This window comes from Staurois parvus, unplaced genomic scaffold (assembly GCF_062004578.1).
Source record: "Staurois parvus isolate SC_StPar_1 unplaced genomic scaffold, SC_StPar_1.0 ptg000145l, whole genome shotgun sequence".
Lineage (NCBI taxonomy): Eukaryota > Metazoa > Chordata > Amphibia > Anura > Ranidae > Staurois > Staurois parvus.
Window position 1 is genome coordinate 1,260,287 of NW_028317941.1, and position 27,642 is coordinate 1,287,928.

General features: G+C 43.0%; 1 protein-coding gene across 4 annotated transcripts in view; it reads left to right on the forward strand.

Moving 5' to 3' along the window:
- The first annotated feature begins 65 nt into the window (after positions 1 to 65).
- Positions 66 to 27,642, forward strand: part of PTP4A2 (protein tyrosine phosphatase 4A2) — a 56,531-nt gene continuing 28,954 nt past the window's right edge. For 2 of the 4 annotated variants that reach the window (XM_089673844.1, XM_089673846.1), the window contains exon 1: positions 66 to 220. The gene's annotated coding sequence lies outside the window, so the exon portion shown is untranslated. Of the gene's footprint in view, positions 221 to 14,856; positions 15,001 to 25,814; positions 25,849 to 27,642 lie in introns of those variants that run through there. The other 2 variants (XM_089673847.1, XM_089673845.1) reach the window with 2 other exon arrangements.

Sequence of the window (27,642 nt, forward strand, 5' to 3'; positions counted from 1 at the left end):
ATACATCCTGTCCCGCCTTTTCAAGTATCACCCAATGGGGAGGTTGTCTAACGCCCTCGCTCTGTGTTCTGCGATTGGTTTGGCCGTAGAGTAGGCGGGTCCGAGCGCTGCGTTGTGTCAGAGGTGTCATAGCGGCCGGAACCGTCAGAGGAAGAGAGGGGAGATCGGAGAGTGTGGTGAAACTGGCACTGACAGCCCGAATTCAATGAACAGCTCGCCTGTAAGTATCGGGGCTGAACACGCCTTCTGGGCCTGTAGTGTGATCCTATGGCTGGGCGGCCTGTGAGGCCCAGTGACTGGACGGGCTACACACCGGCTTCATGTGCTAGGGGAGGGCCGTGGCCCGAACTTCTATAGGGGCCACGAGTTGGGATCGTCTATGTAGAGGACGTATGTGTCATACTAGGAGATCCCTAGAGCCGATCACAGCTGACCCCCCCAACTTTCCCATGTGTCTTCTTCCCTCTTCACGGGCACACTGCTGGAGCCCAACTACACCTATCTACAGAACACGATCCATCCCAGATACACCAATCTTTATATCCAGATCACCAGCAGGGCTTTCCTTGCAGCACCTCTGTCCTTCTTCACCCCAGACAACAATGTGATCGTATTGTACTGACATTATAACTGGCCATGGGGTGTTACCAGCTGTTCTGGCATCTTCCTGATAATCCCAGCCATTTGCACCACACAGGTTACAATCTTCTTGTACAATCCCCTTTAAGATGGCCACATGCTATACAGTCCGATTGTACAATCCCCTTTAAGATGGCCACACGCTATACAGTCTGATCCCTTTTAAGATCGCCACACGCTATACAATCTGATTGTACAATTCCCTTTAAGATGGCCACATGCTATACAGTCTGATTTTACAATTCCCTTCAAGATGGCCACACACTATACAGTCTGATTGTACAATCCCCTTTAAGATGGCCACACGCTATACAGTCTGATTGTACAATCCCCTTTAAGATGGCCACACGCTATACAGTCTGATTGTACAATCCCCTTTAAGATGGCCACACGCTATACAATCTGATTGTACAATCCCCTTTAAGATGGCCACACGCTATACAGTCTGATTGTACAATCCCCTTTAAGATGGCCAGACGCTATACAGTCTCATTGTACAATCCCCTTTAAGATGGCCAGACGCTATACAGCCCAATTGTACAATCCCCTTTAAGATGGCCACACGCTATACAGTCTGATCCCTTTTAAGATCGCCACACGCTATACAATCTGATTGTACAATTCCCTTTAAGATGGCCACACGCTATACAATCTGATTGTACAATTCCCTTTAAGATGGCCACACGCTATACAGTCTGATTTTACAATTCCCTTCAAGATGGCCACACGCTATACAGTCTCATTGTACAATCCCCTTTAAGATGGCCACACGCTATACAGTCTGATTGTACAATCCCCTTTAAGATGGCCACACGCTATACAGTCCGATTGTACAATCCCCTTTAACATGGCCAGACGCTATACAGTCTCATTGTACAATCCTCTTATAAGATGGCCAGACGCTATACAGTCCGATTGTACAATCCCCTTTTAGATGGCCAGACGCTATACAGTCTGTACAATCCCCTTTAAGATGGCCACACGCTATACAGTCCGATTGTACAATCCCCTTTAAAGATGGCCACACGCTATACAGTCCGATTGTACAATCCCCTTTAAGATGGCCACACGCTATACAGTCCGATTGTACAATCCCCTTTAAGATGGCCACGCGCTATACAGTCCGATTGTACAATCCCCTTTAAAGATGGCCACACGCTATACAGTCCGATTGTACAATCCCCTTTAAGATGGCCACACGCTATACAGTCCGATTGTACAATCCCCTTTAAGATGGCCACACGCTATACAGTCCGATTGTACAATCCCCTTTAAAGATGGCCACACGCTATACAGTCTGATCCCCTTTAAGATGGCCACACACTATACAGTCTGATCCCCTTTAAGATGGCCACACGCTATACAGTCATTGTACAATCCCCTTTAGGCTGACCAGACATTTTACAATCTGATTGTTACTTCTCCTTTAGGCTGACCACACATGTTACAATGTCGTTGCACAATCTGTGGGACTAAACCCGCAAATTTAACGAATTCAACAAGTCATTTACATTCCCAGCATGCCGGGATCATGAAATGTCACATTTGCTTGTGCTCTTAACCAAACTGTGAAACCATCAAATGGCTGGTGTCATAACTGATCACATGCAGCACCATGGCATCGCAGAGGCTAAGATGTCAGCTTCCTTGGCTGTAAAGAAGAGGAGGGTTTAGTTGTGCTTTAACATGGCCAGACACTGTACAATCAGATTGTATAATCAACCAACAACTATGTAGGGCAAGGGGCTGCCTGATTTAATACAGAGAGATTGGATGGTTTAGCTAGGTTGTTATATTGCACAGGTTTGGTATATCTAGGGTTAATTGTAAAAAGACTGGATGGTTAGATTGTAAGCTCTGAGGAGCAGGGCCCTCTGTATCCTTCTGTATTAAGTTGTATTGTAATTGTACTGTCTGCCCTTATGTTGTAAAGCTCTGCAGAAATCCTGTATACTAATAACACGTATAATAAGCTTTAGGGCTGGTTCACACTGTTGTGGTGCAGGAACCTGTATGTGATTCAGCCAGGAATCGCACCGCATTCCTGTTCAAATCACATGATTCCTTGCAGTGCAGTGCGATTCATTCATACATTTTTTATAGCTCAAATTGCACCATAGCTACAGGGAAGATGCATGCTCCTTTTTTTTCCACTGGAATTGAATAGCATGGGTGTTCACACCCATGCAGTCCAATTCACCCAATTGCGCTGCATTCTGTGACCCTTTTTGGGGTGTTGTTTGACATAGACACCTGCAACAGTTCACATGAACATAGTGCAATTCTGATGTGCGGTAAAGGCACCGAATGCGTTGCAGATCTCTCACCGGATCAGTGTGAACCAGAACTTAGATCCATCATCAATTTTGTAGTAGAAAAGCCTGTCTGATATGATACTCATTGAATGGATTGTTTAGGTTTGTACTGATTGCATAGTTTTGGTGAAATTTAAGGAGATTGTGCAATCAGATTGCATTGTGTATGGTTAATCGAAAGCAGAACTAAACCCATATATTTAACGGTTTCAAGAAACATTTACATTCCTGGCATGCTGGGAAAGCGAACGGTCACATTTGCTTGTGCTCTTGATCAAACTGTCAATTCATCAAATGGCTAGAGGCATAGCTGATCACATGTGCAGGGCCATGGCAGTTGAAGGTCAAATGGGGGGCTAAGAGGGCAGCTTCCTTAGCTGAAAACAGTAGGCGGGTTTAGTTCCACTTTAAAGTTGAACTCTGGGATAGAACAGCAAAATACCGCTGCACAGCAAGGGTTAAATGCTGTTTATTTCCAGTGGGGTAGAGGCTTTATGCTGGGTACGCAGCAGGCTGAATTATAACAATGTAGATTGCAATGCTAACGCATCTAATGTTAGTATGGCCTTCTCCCAGTTGGGCTATTGTGTTCTGACTGGGGACCCCCCTCCCCAGGACTAGCATTTGCAGCCATTAGCTGCCAGCGCTGATTGGATGTTGATTGAATGCTAGTTTTCCAGCATACCCATTCAACAGCAGCCGGTTGTGAGAGATGAAGAGCTGCACTCACGGGCAGAAGTTGGCCAGTTACTGCCAAACCAACCGTTTTTGGCCCATGTGTACCCAGCGTTAGACAGGTGTTCCTTTTATTTCTGTTCTGGGGATAACTGAGGATTTCCCATCACTATCAGCCCCAGTGACAGTGGCTATGAGAACAGGTGGGGTTTACCTAGTAGGGTACACCAATAAGTGTATGTATATGTGTGTGTGTATATGTCTGTGTGTCATGTCGGCCTGTGACATTGGATAGAAAAAATCGATTAGATCTTATAGGTGTGCCTCATTACTTAGTTTTGGTAAAGTTAAATGAGATTGTAGATGGCTTGTACAATCAGATTGTAGTGTGTATGGCCACCCTTAGATCTACCAGTAACTGTGTAGTGCAAGGGCCTGCCTGATTGGCTACAAATGGATTTAGGTAGGTCCTCCTATTAAATAGTTAGGGTCCATCTAACGTTGTCTGTACAAAGATGGTACAATCAGATTGTAATGTGTATGGTGAGCCTAAAAGACAAGCATCCAGAAGAATGTTAAACACAGATTGCCCTGCATTGTAAGAGGTATTTCTGTGCACTTGAGTAATACTTCTGCAATCTCTGTTCCTCTGCCACACTGCCTGGGGACTTGTTTGTTCTTAAAATGGTTGATAAGTACAGTGCTCTAGATACTGACAGCATGGAGGATTCACCGACACCGCTCTGCCTGTGGCTTCCTATGGTTGACATCTAAGAATTTGATGCTGATTTAAAGAAGTGGCCCACCATAACTGAATGATGGGTAGTTTTCTGTAGCTTTGTATCATAAAGAATTGCTTTTTTCACTTTGCCCTTTGTTGCTTCTGGGGGCTGCTGATTATTCACAGGCACATCCTGTCTATATGCGTTTGATAGCTGCAAGGCATGTCTCAGGGCAGGTTTTCAGTTGCTGACAACAGTGGGTCATGCCTGTGTGACGTGTGTTGAATCAGCTGCTTGTAGTCTTTATTATAAGCCTGTGTGACAACGCAGAACATTTGGGGGACACGGCGTTGTCATCCTATGACCGGAAGTGCTTAAACAAAGACTTTCATGGCATGGTCTTCAGGTTTTTTGTATTATTAATAGTTGGAGATTTGAACTGATTGAGAAATACTTTTGACATTTTTGTAACACATTAATGCTTTTGGGATTTTAGTAATTGGGCTTACATCTACTTTCTTTGTATTGGTGACCTCAGGGATCATAGCCACCTTATGTACACTTTATTGCCAAAAGTATTGGGACGCCTGCTTTTACACGCACATGAATATTAATGGAATTCCAATCTTAGTCCGTAGGGTTCAATATTGAGTTGGCCCACCCTTTGCAGCTATAACAACTTCAACCCTTCTGGGAAGGCTGTCCACAAGGTTTAGGAGTGTCTATGGGAATGTTTGACCATTCTTGCAGAAGTGCATTTGTGAGGTCAGGCACTGATGTTGGATGAGAAGGCCTGGATTGCAGTCTCTGCTATAATTCATCCCAAAGGTGTTCTATCAGGTTGAGGTCAGGACTCTGTACAGGCCAGTCAAGTTCTCCACCCCAAACTCACTCATCCGTGTCTTTATGGACCTTGCTTTGTACACTGGTGAGCAGTCATGTTGGAACAGGAAGGGGCCATCCCCAAACTGTTCCCACAAAGTTGGGAGCATGAAATTGTCCAAAATGTCTTGGTATGCTGATGCCTTAAGAGTTCCCTTCACTGGAACTATGAGGCCAGGCCCAACCCCTGATAACCCCACACCAGAATTCCCCCTCCACCAAACTTTACACTTGTCACAATGCAGTCAGGCAAGAACAAAACCCAGGCATGTCCATCAGATTGCCAGACAGAGAAGTGTGATTAGTCACTCCAGAGAACACATCTCCACTGCTCTAGAGTCCAGTGGTGGCGTGCTTTACACCACTACATGCACTTGGTGATGTAAAGCTTGGATGCAGCTGCTCGGCCATGGCAACCCATTCCATGAAGCTCTCTACACACTGTTGTGCTAATCTAAAGGCCACATGAAGTTTGGAGGTCTTGGCTATTATCTCTGCAGACAGTTGGTGACCTCTGCACACTGTGCCCTTCAGCATGCGCTGACCCCACTCTGTCATTTTACGTGGCCTACCACTTTGTGGCTGAGTTGCTGTTGTTCCCAGTGGCTTCCACTTTGTTATAATACCACTAACAGTTGACTGTGGAATATTTACTAGCAAGGAAATTTCATGGATGGACTTATTGCACAGGTGGCAACCTATCACAGTACCACGCTTGAATTCACTGAGCTCCTGAGAGCGACCCATTCTTTCACAAATGTTTGTAGAAGCAGTTTGCATGCCTAGGTGCTTGATTTTATACACCTGTGGCTATGAAGCTGATTGGAATACCTAAATCCAATGATTTGGAGGGCTGGCCCAATACTTTTTGGCAATATAGTGTAAATGTTAGAGGGAGGTTTCTGTAGATTTACAAGGCTGTGAACCTTGCTGTTACTCAGGAAATGCCAGGATGATTAAATTCTAAAGTATAATAACCATTTAAGATTTCAGATACAAACAATAGGTGGACATGCTTTGTGACCTTATTCATTTTACTGCTCATAGACGTCCAAATAGACCTCTCTGGATCAGAATGTTGTCACCTGATTGATTAGTATTGATCCACAATGTTCACATGATTTGCTTCAAATTTCAATAATCCATAAGGGGAACACTGACAGAATCTGGAGTATGTGTGCATGCTTAAATGAACATAGAAGCTGATTGGTTACCATGCACAATTGCTCCAGATTCTGGCTGCTCCAGTTTTAGTAAATTCTTCCCTTGTTTTTTGGCCTGTAGTCATCATTGGATTGAATAGTCCTTTTTCTCCTTTTTTTTTTTTTTTTTTTTTTCCTTTTTTTAGGACGTTTCTGTTATGGTACATTGGGAGAAGGGGGTGTACTAGATCTGGAGCAGCTGTGGATAATTACCAGTCGGCTTCTGTCTGGCTGGAATGGCTCATTCACATGGGCATCTGAAACGCTGCATATAGGTGTATTCAGTGTAAAGTTTTGTACGTAAACACAGACCTATAGGAATTAATGGGGCCATACACACAGCTGTGTCTAGAATGAAAATCTGTACTGCATTTAGTGGCATACAAAATGTAGAACACAGCTGCATCCTGAGCTGTACACATCTGCAGATTTTACATGTGTAAGTGCATGTTTACACATAAACGCATAAAGTCATTCGAAAAATTGTGCGTACTTTGAGTGTATATTTTTTACGTGGAATGTTCTGCTGGCTTTGCCAGTGAAAACCTGTATTCCATGCCAAAGATTCACTTACCCATGCTTGAATGAAGTTTTATTGGGGTTAAAAGAGGAGTTCAGGAATTTAAAAAAAAAAAAAAAAAAAAAATCTATACTCACCTAGGTGGATGCAGCATCGGAACAATGCTGCATCTGGCCCCCACCATCTCTAAAACAGAGAACTGAATGATCAAAGACCACTGATTGCTCAGTTCTCAGTCTTCATTGAGCAGAGAGCTGGTGACTGTCAGTCACCGGCTTTCTGCTGCCCCTCCAGCGCTCACTGGAGTGCCAGGCAGTGAAGGGGGTGTCAGTGGCTGGCTCGAGCTCTTGGTGGCATGCTTGGCAGCTGGCAGGCATCTGCGGGGCTCCTGACTTTAAAATCGGGAAATAGCCAGTCTGGATGGATTGAGTGATGGACTTATGCCTGCTATCGGCTGAAAACCGATCACAGGAGTGCAGAACTAAGTACAATCCTGTGATCCATAGGAGGATCCAAAAGCGCTTTGGACATACTTCTTTTAATATCCGAGCACTTGGATTGGACAAAGGGTGGCATATCTCATAAGGTGTACCTGTTGCACAACTTTCCAGCACGCTGAGTTGTGGCACGCAGGTGTCGTGTGAACATTGAGTCAGTGGTTTGTGTATTTGTTCCTGTGGGGCCAACACTGTCATAATCTGCCTGCTCACCTAATTGTCTCTGTCACAGTCAGGTCTCCAGTACACAGAACAGTTACTGCCTTTTTATTGTGAGGTTAGACTGATGTCTAACAAAGGACTTCCACTTTATGTGATCAGCGACAGGAGTAAAGATTTATTTGTTTGGAGTTTACTAATTGTCATGGTGTAGTTATCTAAAATCTCTTAGGTAAGCAACATGCCAGTAAGTGCAATGACCACTTTCTCTGACAGCTGTTCCCTCCCACCCCAGGAAGCCAGATCTGCCCTACTTTAGGTGTCTTGGGTTGTCTCTGAGGACAGGCTGACCTTCTGTAGTGATTACAAGTGACACTGTCATAGTGTCTTTTCTGTTACTGTTTAAATTCAATATCCCTGAGATGGCTTTGAGTGGTTGGTGTCCCTGATCCTGACATGTTATATAGAGACTGAAAGAAAACAGGAGCCGTCAGTGATTCCTGTGTAGAGAGAGGATGTGTATATAAACTTTGTACTTACTGACAGCAGTGTTCTAGCAAGATCCAGATAAAGTGACAGTACTTTGGTTTAAAAATGTTTTTTTCCCAAGTTTGTATTCTACCTTCTATTGTTTAAATCTTCACATTTTTTTTTCTTGTGATCTGACTCCCTCTAAAAGGATGGCTAATTTCTTTCTCAATGGTCCCAATGTATGCAGGAATGTAGACTAGGGACGGATTGTGGGATTTGTAGTGTGTATAGAGCGATGCGCATGACGCATCTGATGTACACAGCTCATTTTAAAGAGTGATGGGTTGGTAGGTCCATCCCCTCCACTCTTAGATCCTGTTTCATTCATGGAAACTCTAGTACAGCTTCTATGAATGGAGCAGCTGGGTGGAAAGGCAGGTATAGTTGCGCACTCTTAATGAGCACTTGTAACAGCTCCCACAGTCTTATTAATCCGAGCTGCAGTGGAAGCCTGTGGGGGTGGCGGGACAGGAGGATTTCGCCTAACAGGAGAGGCATCAGCACAAGGGACACATTCTAATGAATGTAAGTTTTTGTCCCTTTTGCTGATATATATATATATATATATATTACACACACAGTATCTCCCAGAAGTGAGTACACCCCTCACATTTTTGTAAATATTTTATTCTATCTTTTCATGTGACAACACTGAAGAGATGACACTTTGCTACAATGTAAAGTAGTGAGTGTACAGCTTGTATAACAGTCTAAATTTGCTGTCCCCTGAAAATAACTCAACACACAGACATTAATGTCTAAACCGCTGGCAACAAAAGTGAGTACACCCCTAAGTGAAAATGTCCAAATTGGGTCCAATTAGCCACTTTCCCTTTCTAGTGTCATGTGACTTATTAGTGTTACAAGGTCTCAGGTGTGAATGGGGAGCAGGTGTGTTAAATTTGGTGTTATCGCTCTCACTCTCTCATACTGGTCACTGGAAGTTCAACATGGAACCTCATGGCAAAGAAGGCCTACCTATTTATATTTTATTTGCATAAGTGTTTATCACACTTAATTAGGGGCTGCTTCACTTAGAATTGAATACCACTGAGATAAGATTTGTATAGGGTCACCATAGTTGGCCCAAGCATTGGGGGCCATACACTTTATAGAGTGATTAGTTTTAGGGATTTTTTTGTTCATACAAATCCCTTCTCTGCTGTACTTTTAATTTTGGTATGTACACATAGCGCCTACCTATTCTATTTTATTTTACTTTAGTAGGTGCACCTTGCTAGTACCGGGTTGGACCCCATTTTGCCTTCAGAACTGCCTCAATTCCTCGTGGCATAGATTCAGTAAGAAGCTAGGGTGTTGGAAACATTGCTCAGAGATTTTGGTCCATATTTACTGTTGCATTTCTATCATCTTAAACCAGTCTGCCCATTCTCCTCTGACATCAACAAGGCATTTTTATTCACACAACTGCTGCTCACTGGATATTTTCTCTTTTTCAAACCATTCTCTGTAAACCCATGAGATGGTTGTGCGTGAAAATCCCTGTAGATCAGCCGTTTTTGAAATACTCAGACCAACAACCATAACACGTTCAAAGTCACTTAGTGTTACTAAACCCACAACAGTAAATTCAGCCTGTATATGCAGTAAAGCATGCTTGTTCTACTCCCTGTGGAACCTAAGGGGTTAATCCTCTGCATTGTGTAAAAAGGTTGTTTGATCATTTCTTCTCTGTTCCTCCCCCTTTTCAAGCAACCAACACTTATCTCCAGACTGAACCGTAGGCCTGCACATGCTCAGTTCGGTGTATATTGCTAGAGAGGTTTTTTTTTTTTTCTTGGGAGAGTGCATGTGATCAGCATAGGGCCAATCAGCACTGTCCAGACAGAAGTCAGGGGATTTCCATCCTCCTAGAGCAGAAAGAAAACTCCTACAAGCTTTAGCTAGTGCTTGGCTGGACACTGTTAGAAGCCACAAGAATGCTCAAACTTCTGATGAGAAAAGATATTTAGCAGTTTATATTTACTAAAATAATTGCACCTCCATGTTCTGTGTACTGTGGGAGACCAGACATAGTGGATGCAGGGTCCTGGATTTAGTAACACTTTAAATCCCCATTCTGATGTCCAGTTTGAACTTCAGCAAGTCATCTTCACCACGTCTAGATGCCTAAATGCATTGCTGCCATGTGATTGGCTCATTTGCAATTTATATTACCAAGCAATTGAACAGGTGTACCTAATAAAGTGGTCGGTGAGTGTTTGCCCATGCACATTAGGTAGTCTAGAGGCGTTTTTTTGGTTTTGGGCTTGTTTGTTTTGGGCTTGTTTGTTTTGGGCTTGTTTGTTTTGGGCTTGTTTGTTTTGGGCTTGTTTGTTTTGGGCTTGTTTGTTTTGGTTTTTTTTGGGTTTTTTGTTTTTTTGTTTTTTTTTTTGTGTTCAGTTTTTAGCCAGTGTGCATGAAGCCTTAGAGTCTAGCACAGGGGTGGGCAAACTTTTTGACTTGAGGGCCGCAATGGGTTCATATATTGGACCCGGGGGCCGGACCAAGAGTAGATGAATGATGTGTATGTGTCATCCATAGTAAGTATAGTAATAATCCCCCCTATAGTAATTCATCCCCCCTATAGTAATTCATCCCCCCTATAGTAATTCATCCCCCATATTAAGTCCCCAAGTCCCCCATATAGTAATTCATCCCCCATATTAAGTCCCCAAATCCCCCATATAGTAATTCACCCCCCTATAGTAATTCATTCCCCATATTAATTCATCCCCCATATAGTAATTCACCCCCTATAGTAATTCATTCCCCATATTAATTCACCCCCCATATTAAGTCCCCAAGTCCCCCCTGTGTCAATTCACTTACCTTTGCTCCGCGCGTTCCTCTCGCCGTGCTCCCGCGCCGTTCCGGTGTAGCATGAAAATCTGTCTCCTATGAGGATCTGTCCCCCTGGACGTATCTGCGCATGTGCCAGTTTCAGGCATTAGCAGCCAATCGGCGATCTCCGGCACATGCGCAGAAACGTCGAGGGGGACAGATCCTCATAGGAGACAGATTTTCATGCTACACCGGTCTTCAGGGCGGACTGTGAGAGGAGCCTAGCGGGAGCCTAGCTCCGCGGGCCGGATTAAAAGGTCTGCCGGGCCGTAGTTTGCCCATTGCTGGTCTAGCAGCATTCAGACTAATATTTGTCTGCTTTAAGACTGGATATATTTGGTTGATTAGAAAGAATTCTGGCATGCTATATCTCGGAGGTGTAACCGCATGAGCTGCATTTTCGGGATAGTGTTAAGAACAACAGCAAGCCAGTATTTGTGCTGCCAACTCTTGCATTGCATTTCCTATCTATCAGATTACGTCAATGACCTGTGCAACATTTAATGTTTTGGGGAGCTTAAGTGATGTAAATGTAATTACCAGTGGACTTTGTCCCAGAGTGCTGGAAGCCAGCCTTATTTAACCTTACTATATCACATGGGCAGGACAGATTACAGAGCCTGATCACTGTTCACACAATGCACAGGAAACACTTTTTTGTTGTAGCTTACATTATCAGTGTGAAATTTAGTGTTATTGTAACATGCTTCGGAAATGCTGCTTCCGTTTGGGGCAGGTTATTCCTGCTCAGAGTTAGAGGGAAGTGATATTTTTGCTTTGCAGGGGGAAAAAAATGCCTGTTTAAGTGTTTGTTTAAAAAGAAGAGTGTAGAAATGTAACCGTTGTTTATTTTAGGGACTTCTGTCATATCTTATTTATACATTTAGTTATGCCTTTTATCATGGCGACTCGTTCGGTAAAACCTTTGAAGAACTTCTATTTTTAAGAAAAGGTTTGGCTTATACAAGACAACTGTGGGCACTTTGTCTAGCTGTCAAATAGAGATGAGCTTGGGCATTCTCTGAAATCTTCTCTAGCTGAACATCAAACTTGTGCTTTGTGGGCATTTCTGCCCTGCAAAGAGAGGCAGGTTCTTTGTTTCCGTGAGCTGCAGGGCATGGGTCCGGAGTTCGCCTACAGATAGAGGGTGCCTGAGTTTTTCACTTTTGTTTTTTAATGTGTTTTTCTATGAGCACATTCACATAGGCACAGAGGGCCCTACACCAACAGAATTCAGTGTTTTTCTGCAAGAAAATGGTGACTGTCTGCACACAGACAGCGACTCCTTGTTGCAGAAATATGAATGAGATGGGTAAAAGATGGCTTTACCCCCCTGCTGTCCACCTATAGAGAACTCCTCATATGCGTTTCGCTCTTTGGGTCTTAATCCTAGCCTCTAAGATTAAGCTCCAGAAAAGTGCAAAACACACCTGAGGCTTTTTCTACAGGTGAAGATCAGGAGCTGAAGCCATCTTTTACCCATCTCGTTCACATTCGTGCAACAGGGAGTCGGTGGGTCTGTGCAGGCGGTCACCATTTTGTTGAAGTCTACTAGAGCCTGACAAGCAGATCCTGTCTGTCTTGCACCAGCCTTTTCACATGCTGATCCTACTGACACAGGTTCGGGGGGCATTTGAGCAGTACCATTTTCATTTTTTTTTCAGGCTCAGTGTATTTCTGCATGCATCTATCTCTGTATGCATGTAACTGCTCAGATTTGCATACAACTTTTCTCTTCTGGAGATCTGATTTTAAAGCTAAAGAAGTGCATGAGTGTGCCTTGCCCAGAGTTCCACCTGGAAAAAAAATAAAAGTCAGCAGCTACAAAAACTGTAGCTGCTGACTTTTAAAATACAGACACCTACCTGTCCCTCAGTCCAGCGGTGTCCTCACCACCGCTGGTTTCACCGGCAGTCTTCTCTCCCTGGCACTGGCATCTTCAGAGTGGGCACCAGGCTGTGACAGCTTGCGGCTTCACAGCCGGGTACCCACTGCGCATGTGTGAGAAGCGCTGTGCTTTGTGAATGGCCTGTAGTCCCAGTCACCTGTCCCAGAAGACTATGGGAAGGGAGGACAACTTCCGATTGCCTAGACAATCGCAGCAGAAGTGGGAGTGGGTAACTGTCAAATTCGAGTACCTGCTCCCCAGAGGTGCCAATCCTTAATGGAGAGCGGGGGACAAAGGCTTAAAGCGGAACTTCCCCTTTTGGGTGGAGCTCTGCTTTAAGTTTCTCATTTATTTTATGGACTGAAAGAAAAAATTTCAGTCAATTTGAAACACCAAAAGTACAAACGCACATGCCTATTGTATTTAGACTATGCTTAAATAAGGAATGCATGTATATCAGGCTAATTATAGCTGCATTGGCAAAAACAAAAAAAATACTGTTTACAGAACTCAAACCCAAATTATGCAAACAGAATGAGTCACAAGGTATGAAGATGTTTGCTCAGTGTTGCTTCATACAGGCATTCAAGCAGAGAGAGACAGTCTGTAAGCAAATAGTTACTGCTCTGTTCACTAGAAAATATATATCGGTATGTGACACCTTTTGTAATAGGTGTGCAATGTACTATATGCTTGTTTGCAAAAGATTTGATATAAAAAGACTATACAAACATCAGTTTATATTGAAAAAGTGAAAGACCCAAAGCAATCGCTCTGTCCTTTAAACCTCAATATAAGCAATACATGATGTCCTGAATTTTATTTTCTGTGTAAACTAAGCAATATTAGTTCATACGATATTTTGCTGGAGGTTTTATGGGCCTCTTCAGACTGGTTCCATTTTGATCAGCAGGAGATTTTTGAGCTGGTTGTCTGCTCATTGGAGCAAAGTTGGTGGATGATAGGTCCGTGTCCGCTCAGTATCTGCAGTGCAATCCGCTCTGCTCTTCTGGTGGCCAGGAGTAAATGGACTCTGCTGTGTACACCCGACTACCCTCTGATCCACCTAGATTGAGGGAGATGGATCCTCTTCTGTTGTGGTTTTTTTTTTTTTTTGTTGGTTTTCATGTGTGTGTGTTTTTTTTTTTTTTTTTGTTTTTTTGTTTGCGGATGGGATCAGACTCTGAGGTAGGTGGGTGTAAACTGACATGAATATTCTTTTCAAGCCATAGCTCCAGCGTCTCTTCTTTCCCTTGATGACCAGAAACCATATAGTTCAGTTTTTATTGAAATTTTTGAAGATTGAAAGTTTCAGTGAGGGGCTATAAAACAATCTGTAGTTAGAGAAAAGAACTTGGGGGTTGATTTACTAAAACTGGAGAGTACAAAATCTGGTGCAGCTTTGCATAGAAACCAATCGGCTTCCAGGTTTTATTGTCAAAGCTTAATTGAACAAGCTGAAGTTAGAAGCTGATTGGCTGCCATGCACAGCTGCATTGGATTTTGCACTCTCCAGTTTTGTAAATCTCCCCCTGTGTGTTGTAAATCTGCAGGCAGTAATTTGCAAGCGAAGGACAACATAACCGTGATCAACCCAAGAAGACCAACTTCTTTATTGGCATTGACTGTTTCTACTTTCTACACTCATTAAAGGACAAACTCCGGCTCTTGATCGTGTATTCAAGTCATAAGCTGATCTCTCATAAGCACTCTTGAAAATACCTAGCAAGCTAACCTTTCTCACATTAAATTAAACAAAAAAAAGTGCCTTGAATCTGTATTCTCTGTTCCTCATAGATCTGGCTTAGATGTAGGTTGGTTTAGTGTTCCAGTAAGATGTGGCATTTTTAGCTGATATTTAGGGGTCATAGAGCAGGACATAGGGACAAATTGCAGGATGTATCCTGTGTGCAGGAGGGAGGTGAAAAATGCCTGCCACACACTCTGCAAGCCCTTCTCCCTCTTCAAGTCCTTTAACTAAGTGCTTCTCGGGTTTCTCTCCCTTCCCTCTTGCCCTTTTGGAAGCAGCTGAATGTCCTTGTTTGTTTGGCAGGAAACCTTTGCACATTAATGTTAGCAGGCCTCTGAACGTATTGTAACCCATTTCATGGGACTCTCATGGATATGTAAGTAAAACGGGGCAGCTGGGTGAATAGAGACAAACCTCTTTCTAAAACCCCATTCGTCAACATTGACCGACATCTCTCCTATTCCTGGATGTCATTTCAAAGAGAAATGATTCACTCACGTCATTCCAATGTTAGATGGGCATTCCTAAAGGAAGGTGTTTTATTGTATTGCATGATCCTAGCATGCTTGTTCTGTGTGTACACATAGTGGGATGTGTCTGGTTGTTGTATCTGACAGTTCCAGTAAGGGGATGTATCTGGTTGTTTCAGCAGACATTGTACTGCCAATCTAAGAACATACTAATGTTTTATCAGATCCTCTTCATTTCTCCTGATGTGATATCAGACGATATGCTAGGCGTTCCGTTTCTCGTAGTGACCGTTATTTGCAGCTGCCATGCCTGTTATCATTGAGCCTTTTCATATGTGAAGAAACCTAGATTGTGTTTTTAAGCCGGATTTTATTTAAAGCTAATTAATAAGAGTTCACCCTGATTACATGGTGTTCAGTGTGTCTGAAGCTTTGGTTCTCGATCTTACAACACCCACGCCTTCTCTGATTAAATAATTAGCAGAGAGCTTTTAGGAGGAGGTAGATGCTCATTCAAGGTTAATTCTAGTTAACGCTGAAATGTACCTTTTGGTAAGTGAAGGGATTTTTCCAACCAGCTGCAAGGTTATTTTTTTGAGCCTCAGATAATATACCTTGGAAAATGGCCTCAAGCACCTTAATAGCCTGTCTTTTTGGTGTATTAGAACCAAAACTGCTAATTCTTTAAGGGCACAATTACCCTGTTCTGTCTTGGCCCATTCATTGCAATGCGCTTCCCCATAATAAAAATAGTGTCTGTTCCCATCTAAGTGCAGCAGTGTTTTGAAATATTACATGTATTTTTTTTTTTTTAAATTTAGTATGTTGGGAGGCTCACAGAAGTCAATGGTAGTGTATCAAAATGCATATAACTGTATGGGCAAGGGGTATTGACAGAGGTTGGTTAATATCTGTTAACCCTACCCACTCTAAATTTGTAAACATCAACACGTAAGGGTAACAGACATTGACATATGACGCAGCTGTCTAATGCTACAAATAATGTATTTCTACACACACACAGATCTTAGGAGTCCACAAGGTTGATTTTCACGTGCTGCAACCCTTGTCACCCCTCTGAAAAATGATCTGTTGTAGATCGCTTTTCACAGAACGGGTGACAAGTGGATGGAAGGTCATATATTGTCTCCTCACCGCCTGTTTTAAACATAAAAGGGCTGAATCACCATACACCGCACGCAGTTGGGGCACAGACCCATGAACTTTATTAGGCCATGTTGAACTGGATGGACTTGTGTCTTTTTCAACCAAATTAACTGTGTAACTATGTTTGGCGTTGGTACTAAATGCAGCAGAGGGATTACATTTTGTTGCGGCTTTGAAGCACAGCATTGGTTATTATATATGTTTACCTTGCCCACTGCATATTATAAACATCAATACATGACGTTAACACACATTGACAGATGATAATGCAACTGTTCAAGTGAATAAAAAAAATCTAGAAAAGAAAAATGGTTGACTTTTCTGTGTTTTTACCTGGTGATGAGGTCTCTATAATAAAACATTTAGGGCTCCTTCACACTAGAATGCATTGCAGGAAATCCCTGTTCCTGTGTGGCTTCCCACTCCACATTCCTGTCTCATTACTGTTGCAATCTGCTGTTGGTGTCAGTGCAAAGTTAACGACACCCCAAATGCAGGTCACAAAGGCAGTGCGTTTTCCCGCACCAGATCGTATGGTACAAAAGTACCATGCGATCCAGTTGCTGTACGTTTCACAAAGTAGTGCACACACTACTTTTGGTGTGATGCTATTTTCCCCCATTGAAAATGAATGAGCTGAAATTGCACTGCACGGAATTACATGTTAATTGTACAAGAATCACATAGCGTTCCTGTGCGATTCATTTGCAGTTCTTGGCGTGAATGGGCCCTTATCGTAAGAATGTATGCATGGTAGAACTTTACAGCATGTTCTTATTCCAAAATAATTTTGACTGATTTTACGCAAATTTAATCACGCCCAGAGTATCAGTTTTGGCTTTTTTTTTTTTTTTATTCTAAGCCCTAAACCAACATTTTTCAACCAGGGTGCCTTGAGGTTTCTTCCGGAGTGCCATGGCAAAATGTCTAAAAATTGGCCAAAACTTGTCTACAAGCCAGCTGGTGGAAAAAGCCTGACTTTTAGTTACACAAAGTCACTGGTTTTCATTGTGCACCATTATGACCTTCTAGCTGCTGGTGTCCTAACAACCAATGATGTCATCAGTTTATAAGGAGGATGTCCTTTACCTGCACAGTATCCTTGTTTGACCTTCCCTTACCCCTCTCGGTCAATGCTGGTGTCACGAGTTCAGTGATGGAGATAAACTGAGGGACAAGAGAAACATTGGGATACTAGTCAATACCAGTGTGCAAAAGTGTATTTGCTTTGGAAGACTAAATCACCTCTAACATTGGGTGTCCTACATGTCTTGTTTCTGTGTTCTATAAAACCATTAGAATAGTTTTTTACATTTTGGAATGGGGTGCCTCTGGACTGTCTATAATTTTAGACGGTGCCGTGCCTAAAAATAGTTTGAGAAACACTGCCCTAGACTACTGTGGTGTTATCCAGATATAGATACTATTACATTGGTCCTGCTTGGGGCAATGTACCTATATGTACTATGCCTGTGAGGTCCCTCTAGAACACAAGTGTCAAACTGGTGGCCCTCCAGGTGTTGCCAAACTACAAGTCCCATGAGGCATTGCAAAATTGACAGTTACAAGCATGACTCTCAAAGGCAGAGGCATGATGGGACTTGTAGTTTCAGAACAGCTGGAGAGCTGCCAGTTTGACAGCCCTGCTCTAGAAGCTGGATATCGCCATAATAGATACTTCTACTACAGTGATCTTCACTAGCCTCAGGGCCCTGTGCCGAGTTGCTATCCTGCTGCATTCTGAACACCGGAGGTCGGCTGCCCATTCAGAGACTGCTTTGCATTTCTATATGACTGCAAAGTAATCTGATTTGGCAAGGTGGAGAGCTGGGAGTGATGATCAAGTGCCTTTTTTTTTCATAACCTAAGTTCCTAAAGTATTAATTGGTTTACAAAGAGATCTAAGATTATAGCATACCATTCTATTGGTGTTAAGTATCTATGCATGGCTAGGCGGCTGTGAAGTGTAGAAACAGACAGCCATTCTTGGTAAACAAGCAGAAAGACCTTTGTAAATGCTGGCGGTGTGATGGAAATGTCCTCAGAAGTGTTTATTAGCTGACATACGTAATACAAAACATTGGCTGACGCATAATGTAAGGTTGACACCCTCTTCCTGAAAGCTCCATTACAAGAATTTCTATTCCTTCCTAAAGCAAGACCGCATGCTTCGTATGTGTGCTGTACATTGCTGTGGTGAAGGAAGAGCAAATACTCGTCATTTTATGAGAAGTGCATTTCAGCCCTGCAGTGACTTCCCTTAGTCACTACATTAACAATTCATGCCCTTCCTGAAAATCATCTGTGAGCAAGCAGTCTAGAATAGTTTTTCAGCTCATACTGTTATATGAGTACTAAAAATCTTCACCATGGAAACTATGATTTCCTTCTTTCCACGGATAATAGTTGATGGCTTGAAAAAAAACTGCATGTAGTGTTCTCTTAGATTGTAAGCTCCCAGGAGCAGGGTCCTCCTAACCCTCTTGTATTATACTGTATTGTTGCTGTATTGTCTCCCGTTATATTGTAAAGTGCTGAGCAAACTGATGGCGCTATATAAATCCTGTATAATAATGATATAATAATTCAGGTCTAAATTTTATATATTAGAGGACAGTGTCGACAGATCAGTTGGCATACATGTTAAACTCTGACTGTACAAAGTCCTTTTTAAATGTACCAAAACTATGTAATAATGAGGACCTACATAAACTGCATTGAAATTGTATACAACCAGATTCAGGTAGGGGATCAAGGAGTAGGTTAAGGATGTCATGTGCATCCTTACCCCTTGTGTATATGCAGCTGCAGGGTGGGAAATGCTTTGAGCGCTACTGATTAGGCTGGTGGGTAAGGTATCGGGACAGCTTTCTATAGGTTTGGACCGAACCCAGCTCATCCCTGATCCAAAGGGGAACATGCAGTCAGATTGTAACCTACATGATCAGCTAAATATTTATGACAAAGCTGAACTCCAGGAAACATCAAAAATCCACCCTTGCAAGGGAGCTGCACCCACGCTGCTGATTAACTGATTGTTTGTCATAGTACATGGTAAAGTACTTTTTCTTACCCGATCCTCTACTCGCACAGACTGCTCCATGCTGCTAGACCAGTCCTCCCAGTCACTTTTCCCTAAGGTCCTCTGACGTCATCAAGATCGACACAAGGACCATAGTCCTGGATATGAGGATGCTGAGGGACAGTCCACTGCTTGAGCTTGGATTTGCGTCATCAGCTGGAGAAGTAGAGGTGCAGCAAAACTGCTTCCCGTAGACATGAATGAGCAGTTTAAACCTTAAAAAAAAAAAAAAAAAAAAAAAAAAAACCCAGCAATTTTAATATACTGTAGCTTACCAATCATTGGATGTATTGACTGCATTTAGTACTTTTTTTACCCCCTCCAAGTTTTTATTCCTTTTTATTTTCATCAAGTGATTGGCCAGTAACACTCCTGTCCTGTCCACTTCTTATGGCTACATTCACTCCTCTACTGTGTCTATGGAGGTGCACCATAGCCACCTTTGCACAGCAGCGCACTCAATCAGTAGGGAGGGTAGTGTTAGATGGACTAGTAGATTTAGGTGGACTTTTTACATACATCACTAATTTAAAAGAGAAGTTTGGGACTCCCCTAGAAAAAACATAAACTCACCTAGGTGTGATGCTGTATCTGTTCCAGCCTCTAAGATCGAGAACTGAGTGATCAAAGACCGCTGATCACTCAGTTCTTAGTCTTCAGTGAGCAGAGAGCTGTGACTGTCAGTCACTGCTCTGCCCCTCCAGCACTCGCTGGAGCACCTAGCTGTGGAGGTGGCGGGAGCAGCTGGCTTAGGCTCTTAGTGGTGTAGTAATGCTAGTAACGGACTGTCATGTCAGTTGTTGTTTTGGCACAGCCCTGCTGGAAGAGAGGGTTTTTAGCATTCTTGGTGTTGAGCGTAAAGAGACAAAGCAAAAACATATTGCACTGATGAAGCTGAGGGTTTGAAACCTCTTCATGCAAATGTGTGCATAAATTAAAGGAAAAAAATATATAATCTACCCTAATATGGTAAATGCATTAGTTTCCATTTTCAGACTTTTTTTTTTCACTTGGTGATTCTACCAGTAACACACTTCCTGTTCTTGGGTGATAACACTTGCTCACTGTAGTGTACGAAATGGCAATCTTGTCACCCCAGGTTGCTCTTCTGATTTGAATCACATCTAGTGATTGGGATTGTAGGCAGAAATACTGCGATTCTGCCCGCAATTCCAGATCACACTGCATTCCTGGCAAAACTCAGCATGTGTGTTTGTGTGCCGTTCATTTTTAATGGTACCTAAAATGAGGTGCAGTTTTGTTGCAAACTGAATCGTGAGAAGCTTGTTGCCCAAAAGAAGCTCCTGCTCCTTTTTGGGCGACAAGCTTTGCGTGATGTGATTTTCATGGAAAAACCACACTGCGTCTTAGGTGCCTGGCACACAAACACTTTCTGTACTTTGCCAAGATTTTTTGGAACTTGGCTGAAGCTCCTCTTAGAATAATCACTGGAAGAGGAGGACATTATGATAGTGTGTATTCCTGCTTCATTCTAGGTACACGTTTTGTCCTGTAGACTCGGACTCCTGGGGTGTCATCCTTATCCTGGTTTCACTGTGTTGCTGACTCCCATGAGTAGGTGTTTAACTGGTATCTCATTATTTCACAAACTACATGTTTGCTGCAGGTCTCTGCCTCCCTGAACATATGAATGGGCATAGCAGTTTTAGCAGTTATTGCTGGCACTGGGGTGAAAGACTTCAATATGGACACTGTCTGTTTACAGGGAATCCCTTCATGTATTAATAAGAAGTGAGGGTTGGTTGAATGCCGTCTTGGAGTTTTGTACAGGGGACTATTTTTTGGAAGTAGAAACCCCTTTGCTTTCCCAGTTATATATTTCACTACTTGTACAAAAATGGTTTTTGGCCTTAGGTTTTGTCTTTGACTGTTTAGTAACATACAACAGTTTGCCAAGTACATGTTGTACTGATCATGTTAACAATGTACAGGTTGTCACACCTTGTTAAAACCAGTGACATTTAAAAGGTGCATGAATTCTATTTTCAGTAGAGATGCTAGCTTGTGTAATCTATAAATACAAAATGTAGTGATTTTGTAATGTAGCAGTGCTTCTGTCTAAAAAATAAAAAGGTGATCTTACATCATGCACTCTCCTCACCCTTAGCCATCACTGGCCACTTGGCTGTGGCCAGTGGCCAAAGCTATCACTGGCCACTTAGGGTTTTGAAAGCCCTTCTTTCCTTAGGTCTTCTGGGATGGATCAGAGCGATTCTGATTGGTCAAAGTGGTCACTATTCAGAATCGCTTGATCTGTATTGAAAGCCTGTTGTGTGGGTAGTGACAGCTAATCACCCATGGTGGTAAGTGCAGCAGGACCAGGGTGGGTGAAAAGGTTTACAGTGTTAGCTCACCTTTTTGTGAATAGGTAAACTTACACTTTAAGCAGCACTCCAGCTTTGATTAACTCTAACTCTAAGCCCACCCTGAGGCCCTCTTGCATTTTTTAAAAAGGGTCTTTTGCATGGTCTGGTGAAATCATGGGTTCCTCCTCTTCTCCAAGCGGTGGCTGTTGATCATTTCTGGAGTGAACACCACTAAAGGGTATATCAGCACTGTTCAGTGCAGCAGAACTGTGGAACGCAAGGCCCTGCCCCCACCGGAAGTCCCGCCTGTTCCCTTCCGCCCAGCGCTCTGCACGCCTGTACCAGACGCCTGGGGGAGAGAAGTTTACCAGGCTCAGAGGGAGCAGATGCCCTAACTCACCGCCGGACACCCCCGCTCCCATGCAAGTGACACCGCCACCACCGGTCCCCCGCCTGGGGATGAAGGCTTCCACGTGCTGCCAGCTCCACTCACCGTGGAAGGATAGCGCCGGGAGAGGAGGTAAGTGAACCCCTGGGCCCACACTCTTCCAGGACTGCCCCTAGAGAGTGCAGAGACCCCGTAGGTTCCAAAACGTGTTCCTTCCGGATCAGGAAACACTAAAAACTGGGGATGGAGGCCTGGAGGTCCGCCTTTTAAAGGCGTGGGGGATGGCGTGTTTTCTGACCCGGAGGGAGGAGCTCTACGTCTCAAGGGGCTGTCCTGGAAAACGCAAGGAGAAAGTTCCATGACTGCCTGGATTCACAGGAAGTGGTTACATGTTGGCTCTCAAATAGCCTTGAAGAGGGGTGTCATCTAATGGAGGAGACCTGAAGGACATCACCAGATCGAAGGGTTAGCATTGCAGCAAAAGCTTCTCTATCTAATTCAACATGCTTTTTTGTCATAAAAACTGGAAATTTGCCTAAACTTTTGGCATGTTGACAGAGCACTTTTCTTCCATCTCCAAGCGCTTTCCCCCTGCATTTCCTTGTGAGTCTCTTGTATTGGGCATTGTTAAAGCAGAACTTCACCCAAAATAGTGATATTCCACTCTTCCTCTTCTATCATATGTAAAATATTTATTTTTGGTAGGGAGTGAGCAAGTACCTAGTTTTGGCAGGTACGTGCTCCCACTTCCTCAGTGGGAAGCCTGGCTGTGAAACCACAATAAGTCACAACTAGCTTCCTACAGTTAACATGCTGGTGCTGGGGACCCAAAGACTGGCAAAGAGCCAGCCCAGATGAGATTGGCGCTGGATCCCTGGACAGGTGAGTGTCTGTTTATTAAAAGTCGGCAGCTAAAGTTTTAGTAACTGATGACTTTTTTTTTTTGGGGAACTTGGCTGAAACTCCTCTATAAGTGGCATTAAGATCAAAGCAGTGTCTTTATTACAACTCAGAACTCAACACAGTTTAGGCCGCAACATCATCCCTTTTTCAGGTGATAAAAGATAGGATAACCTAGCCATTGTCAATATTTTAGAGTATATGCAAAGTTTCAGATAATGCAAGTTACAGAAATAAAACTAGTCAGCTACTCACAGCAGATCATAACATTCATGCTGCTAAATCCTGCAATTAAAAGGAGAGAGAGGCGAATGATACACAGAAAAATATTATCAGCAATAAAACTGCATATGGAGGTATCAAAGTAACATAACAGGTTTAATTTAACCTGTGCAATAGACTAATATTTTGTTATCCAATATCTTTCTCATTGACGCAGTCTCTTAAATGACACCCTACTTTGAGGTCACTTGTACCTGCCAGCAAACATCAGAGACATTGTTTCTGTTTGCTGCACTAGTTTATCTACATTCTTAACATTACCTTCCATTCATCCTCCTTATCTGACACTCTCCAAGGCTGAGGGTCACAGATTGATGTTGACCTGTAAACCAGTCTGGTTTTCCATCCTATGTATTATGGATCCACACTGGCACTTTGTCATAAATGACATTTCCCAGACTCGTAGGAGACATGCCAAGTGACAGGTGGAAGACACCATCACTTCTAAACCTATCCATGAACAGTTCAGGCATCCTAACCATGGAAATTGCTCTTTCTTCATGGTGTTATAAGAAAACAACATATAAGAACCATATACCATGTGTAAAATGTATTTACAACTATACCTCACTACAGGCAAATATATTGTTTTTTTTTTTTATCAGCACACCTCCTTCACAAAGCAAATAGCTATATATACAGTATCTTTGTGACTCTAATCTCTAACACTAGTACTGTTTCTCAACTTTTTTTTTTTCAGTCAAGGCACCCTTTAAAATTATGGACAGTCCCGAGGCACCCTCTAAAATGTGAAAAACTATTCAAATAGTTTTATATAACAAAGCAACATCCACACATGTAGGACACACAACATTAGAGGTGATTTATTCTTCCAAAGCAAAGACACTTTTGCACACTGGTACTGAGTAGTATTCCAGCGTTTCTCTTCTCCCTCAGTTTTTCTACATCACTCAGCTAATGTGCCAAGGCATCCCTGAAGAAGCCTCCAGGCACCACAAGGTGCCTGGGCACCCTGGTTGAGAAAAGCTGCACTAGTATCATCGTTGCTGATACAGGTTTTACTGATTCACTGTGGCCCATTCATGCTAGAACATGGTGCTGGAGAACCACATTCTGTGCTGGTTTCCCGAGCCACATTCCAATCGCACTGCCCAACTTCAGTAAGTTACCGACACCTAAAACAGGATGCAAACGCAGTGCATTTGCCCGCTCTGGATTGCATGGTTCAAAAGTACCTTGCAATCCAGTTGCAGTGCATTTCCAAAAGTAGTTCATTTGACTACCTTTGGTGTAGTGCGTTTTCACTGTACTGCACTGCCCAGAACTACAAGTGAATCACACAGGAATTGCACAGCTTTCCTGTGCGATTCACATGCAGGAGACCTGTATGGCATCAGTGATCTAGCCAAAAGGGGAGAGATCTGTGTATAAACAACACAGATCTCTCCTCTGTCAGCCCCCCACACACAGTTAACCCTTTGATCACCCCACGTGTTAACCCCTTCCTGTCCAGTGCCATTAGTACAGTGTCGGTGCTTTTTATTAGCACTGATCACTGTATTGGTGTCACTGGGGATGTCAGTGACACAGTTCCCCCCCAGTGATGGAATGCTTGCCACAGTCCCGCTATAAGTCGCTGATCACCGCCATTGCTAGTAAGAAAAAATTTGTGTGTGTATACATATACACCACCATTTGTAAACGCTATAACTTTCACGTAAACCAATTAATTTACACATTTTGGGATTTTTTTTTTTTTTTTTTAGCAAAGACATGTAGCTGAATACATGTTGGCCTAAATTTATGAGGAAATTAGATTTTTTTTACTGGATATGTTTAATAGCAAAAAGTAAAAAATATAGGGTTTTTTTTTTTAATTCTTGGGTCTTTTTTTGTTTATAGCGCAAAAAATAAATACACAGGCAATCAAATACCACCAAAAGAAAGCTCTATTTGTGAGGGGAAAAAAAGGACATAAATTTCATTTGTGTACACCGTTGCATGGCCGCGCACTTGTCCGTTAAAGTAACGCAGCTCCGTATCGCAAAAAAAATGGCCTGATCAGGAAGGGGGGAGTAAATCCTCTGGAGGGCAAGTGGTTAAATGTCTTGCAACCTGAAGCATGACGTACTGTTTAAAGCAGCAGCACAACATGACAAGTCTTTCTTTATGGAGTCTTACAGTTTCCACATTTCAGAGAAGCTCTTGAACATCCTGTTCATGTTCCATCTTCACCACTGTTTTGAAAAATGATCTCAAACTCCTGACAGTGTGTGCATTTTGTAAACCTTTCAGGGTCTCAGCTGTTCCTGTCTGTAAAAGACAAGTCAGCCAGTCAGCAGAAGGCTTCTTGTTCAGCTTCATGTTTTCGGAGTGCTCCAAGGTAAGCATACTACAGCAGCGGAGGGGGGTGTCAATTACCCAGCATACCCATTTTTGGCCCTTTTCTTTCTCGCTTAGAATTCCCGGCCTCGCTTTGCTCACATGGCAGAGATGAGGTTACACATGAGGAAATCTGATTCTTCAGGTAGAGGGTGCCTTCACTAAAGAATAAAAGAACTGGGCAATGGGACAGGACGACAGTGCTTCCTGTTTACTGGAAGGCCCAGAACCTCAACGCTGCGCTCCCACATGCATTGCCGCAAAGGTAATACATCCAGATAAAGCTTGTCAGTGAGATTAGCAGGAATTTATAGCTAGAGATCTCTCAGCACTGCTGAACATATCCCGGTCAACCACGGTGTAACTGAAGCTTGCTGTACATGTAGGAAGCAATGCTTTGATGTGCAGATAGATTGGTCAGTCAACTTTTTTTTTAATCCATGCATTCTGTGACGTTACCGCTGACCTATTCTCTGCGTAGAACTGCCATTTTACCTATGCTTCAACATGTACACTAAACTTATTAACCACTTCAAGTCCGGACACTTTTACCCCCTTCCTGTCCAGGCCAATTTTCAACTTTCAGCGCTATCACACTTTGAATGATATTTGAGCGGTCATGCAACACTGTACCCATATGAATTTTTTTAGCATTTTTTTTTGAGACCGATAAAACTTTGTTTTGGTGGTATTTATTCACCACTGGGATTTTAATTTTTTTTGCTATATAAATGAAAAAGTCCAAAAATGTTGAAAAGAGTATTTATTTTGCAAATAATCTTTCTTCATAAATCTTGGCCAAAATTTGTTCAGTTATCTTTTTAGTAAAGAAAAAAAAAAAAAGTAACCCAAATTAGTTTATAACCAATATTTTTTTTTATAATTTTTCAAAAATGTTTTTACATTTTTATTTTATTTTTTTATATTATTTTTTTTTTAGAACATACGGTCACCCTAGCAGTACAGTGTCACCATAGTGACACTGTACTACTTGTGGGGGGTGATGAAGATTTTTTTTTTTTACACTGATTGCTTTTACACCCATAAAGGCTGTAAAATCAATAATTTCTCCTTCTCTCTGACTGCATTCTTGCAGACATTTGAGAAATACTGTGTGAGCTGTGATTGGTCACAGCTTGTCATATGGTACAAGGCTGTTGTTGTGAATAGCCTTGTACAATATGATCTCTGTGATCATTCACAGATTTCACTAGTATTATTATTATTATTGTTATTATTACATCGAGTTTATATAGCGCCAAAGGGTTTGCTCAGGGCTGTACAATAGAGGGGGGGACAATACATGGCACAGTACAACAATAACAAACAACGTACGAGGGGTAAGAGGGCCCTACTCTTTCGAGCTTACAATCTAGGAGGGAGGGGGTAAAGGTACAGTAGGAAGTGGCTGAGGGGAATGAGGGGTGGGAGGAAAGAGGGAGAATGGTCGATAGGTGAGGGTGGGGTAGGCTTCCCTGAAGAGATGGGTTTTGAGGGAGCGCCTGAATGTGAAGAGGGAAGGCGACAGTCTGATGGATTGGGGCAGTGAGTTCCAGAGGATGGGGGAGGACCTGGAGAAGTCCTGCAGTCGTGCATGGGAGGAGGAGACCAGGGAGCAGGATAGAAGGAGGTCCAGTGAGGAGTGAAGGGTACAGGTAGGGCGGTACTTGGGGATCAGGTTGGTGAGGTAGTCGGGGGCAGTGTTGTGAACGGCTTTGTAGGTCAGGGTTAGAAGTTTAAATTTGATGCGTTGGGCAATCGGGAGCCAGTGGAGGGAGAGGCAGAGGGGGGTGGCAGAGGTGGAGCGGGTGGTGAGGTGGATGAGTCTAGCTGAGTTCAGAAGTGACATCTTGCTTACTACTATTCATGTGGTCACATGATCGGCCAATCAGTGATCACATGATTGGGACCTCACACAGAGGTCCCGTACAATGATCGGTGTTCCGCTGTTTCCGGCAACGGATTGCTGTGCTGCGCACAAGCAGGGAGGACATTTATAAATGGCCACCCACTCTTGCACTGCCCCGCCCGGCCGTTTATATACATGGGTCGTACGGGA